Raw genomic sequence first — 3,117 nt, forward strand, 5'->3', positions numbered from 1 at the left:
GTGGGTTCCACCCATAAAGACAAGAACTTTGTTTTGTTCTTTGCAATATCCTCAGCACCTAGAACAGTGCAGATCCGTGCTAGGGACTCAGTATGGAAGGGTATTCTGTACCACAACATCTAGAACAGTGTAGGCACATAGTAGGCACTTAATAAATATGTGGAATAAATATATGAAAACAGAAAAAGAGCTAGTGAACCCAGAGTTTGCATGAAGTTATGTTTAATTTATGAAGAGCCTATTTATGAGCTAAATAGAGAGTTAGACGGTATGGTCTTCCTTATAGAAAACTGACAAGTTCTTAAGCCAGTGTCCCCAGCCGACCTCAGCATTATCAGTCACCCTAAATGACCCTGGATGGACAGCTAACATGCCTCCTATTTCCGGAGAAGTCACATCAGGGAGTAAAATGACTGGATGTCACCAAGGTTTAGCAGGGAGCACCCATGGAATCAACACCTGTGGAAGAGAGAGAGCAGGACCAGACCTCAGCCCTATAGAGATTTCATGGCGAAGTATGAGAAGGTAGTTTCCAGCCCCATGATAATCATCCTCTGGATGAGGGCCACCAAGGAAGAGAACATGACCTTGGCTGAGGCTGCTGTCTCTGGTTGAAGTTGTCCAGGAAGGGAGCTGTCGACTGCCAGCACTTCCAAAAGCTGGCCTAGTAACACCTTTCTTCCCGAGGGAGGACCATTGCATCCACTGCCTGGCAACCCGTATACCTAAATCCATTCCTGTTGGTTGTTTTGTAAGCTCAGAATTTCCTCCCTCTGGACATGCCAGGAATTCTTTTATCAGATTACTTGAATATAAAATAGGTAGATTTATTTTTTAATTGTGGTAAAATAAGTTAAGTCTTCTAGGCATCATCACTCAGCCCTCTGCTCTTAGAAGGGAACATTCTAGGGACACGTGGGTGACTCAGTTGGTTAAACGACTGGCTTCCGCTCAGGTCATGATCTCACGGTTTGTGAGTTTGAGCCCTGTGTCAGAGCCTGGAGCCTGCTTCAGATTCTGTGTCTCCCTCTCTCTCTGTCCCTCCCCTGTTCGTGTTTTGTCTCTTTCTGTCTCTCAGAAATAAATAAACATTTAAAAAAAATTTTTTTTAAAGAAGGGAACATTCTAGAAATAAGGTTCAAGGAATTCTGTTCACCAGTGGAGGCAATTCCATCCACATTAAACATATTTAAAAAATACAAGTCATGATGTGGATGAACTTCAAAAACATGGTAGGTGAAAAACAGGCAGACACAAAAGGTCACGTATTGTGTGATTAATTTACGTGACATATCCAAAATAGGTAAATCCAAAGAGACAGAAGCACATCTAGTTGTCACCAGGGCTGGGAGGAGGGGAAATGAGGAGCGACTGCTTAATGGATATGGAGTTTCCTTTGGGGAATGTTTTGGAACTGGACAGAGGCAGAGATTATGAATATACTAAATGCCACTGAACTGTTTATTTAAAATTGTTAATTTTATGGTATGTCGATTTCACCTGAAAATTTATTTTATTTAAATAATTTTTTAATTATTGATTTTTGAGAGAGAGAGAGTGGGGAGAGGGGCAGAGAGAGAGGGAGACACAGAATCCGAAGCAGGCTCCAGGCTGTCAGCACAGAGGCTAACATGGGGCTCAAACTCATAAACAGTGAGATCATTACCTGAGCCAATGGGACACTTAACCTACTGAGCCATCCAGGTGCCCCTCACCTGAATTTTTAAAAATGGATTAAAAAGACTTCTTCCCTGGGGCACCGGGGTGGCTCAGGAGGTTAAGCATCCAACTCTTGATCTTGGCTCGGGTCATGATCTTGCGGTGGTCGTGAGATTGGGCCCCACATCAGGCTCTGCTAGGAGTGTGGAGCCTGCTTGGGATTCTCTCTCTCTCCCTCTTCTTCTGCCCATCTCCCCAGCTTGTGCTCTCTCTTTCTCTCTCAAAATAAATAAACATAAAAGTAAGAAAACTTAAAAAAAAAAGGCCTCTTCCCTGAATACATCTGTTATATTAAAATTAACCCTCATACCTCTTTCCACCATTTTTCCCTGCCGCCACAATGGTGCGCATGAATGTCCTGGCAGACGCGCTCAAGAGCATTAACAATGCCGAAAAGAGAGGCAAACGCCAGGTTCTTATCAGGCCATGCTCCAAAGTCATCGTCCGATTTCTGACTGTGATGATGAAGCATGGTTACATTGGCGAATTTGAAATCATCGATGATCACAGAGCTGGGAAAATTGTTGTGAATCTCACAGGCCGGTTAATCAAGTGTGGAGTGATCAGCCCCAGGTTTGATGTACAACTCAAAGATCTAGAAAAATGGCAGAATAATCTGCTCCCGTCCTGCCAGTTTGGTTTCATTGTACTGACAACCTCAGCTGGCATCATGGACCATGAAGAAGCAAGACGAAAACACACAGGAGGGAAAATCCTGGGATTCTTTTTCTAGAGATGTAATACGTTCATACAAATAAAATGCCTCACTGGGAAAAAAATAAACAAATAAATAAATAAATAAAATTAACCCTCATAGAAGCCTTCACTTTAGAGTACCTGGATATTATTAAAATGTCGTTACTCGGTCCTCAGGGTAAATTTATATTCTACAAGGTGAACCCAACTATTTGTATTTAAAAATCTATCTTCCTATTCAAGTAGTGACACTGAATAGTTACATAAATATGCATAACAATAAGCAACTCCCTTAAACATGGGAGATAATTTCTGTTTGTGAGAATATTTTTCTTCAAAAGGAGTTTGGAGTTGTATGATTCACACACCATTAAAAGTTTGTTGACATAAAAATAATGCTCATAGATTTGAGGATCTCCAAAACGATCAACTATTTGGAAAGGGAAACTCCAAGCAAACTTCTATTTAAAAACACCCGATAAAACCCATTCCTCTTTTATTGGTAAAATGTGAAGAATTGCATCTGAGTATTTTGCTTTAATGTGTTTGGTATTTGGTGGCAGAAAGAATAACAGTGTGAATATATTTGTTTGAAGCTAAAATTTCTGTGAATTAAAGGATACTTAAACAAATAATATCCCTTCGCCTCACCACCTCTCTACCACAATTATCCAATTCCCTAAGAGAAATAGAACTTTGAAG

General features: G+C 40.9%; 1 pseudogene; it reads left to right on the forward strand.

The window, feature by feature from the left end:
• Positions 1-2,034: 2,034 nt before the first annotated feature.
• On the forward strand, positions 2,035-2,495 carry LOC144218669 (small ribosomal subunit protein uS8 pseudogene; annotated as a pseudogene).
• Positions 2,496-3,117: the final 622 nt, after the last annotated feature.

This window comes from Crocuta crocuta, unplaced genomic scaffold (assembly GCF_008692635.1).
Source record: "Crocuta crocuta isolate KB4526 unplaced genomic scaffold, BGI_CrCroc_1.0 scaffold229, whole genome shotgun sequence".
NCBI classification, from domain to species: domain Eukaryota; kingdom Metazoa; phylum Chordata; class Mammalia; order Carnivora; family Hyaenidae; genus Crocuta; species Crocuta crocuta.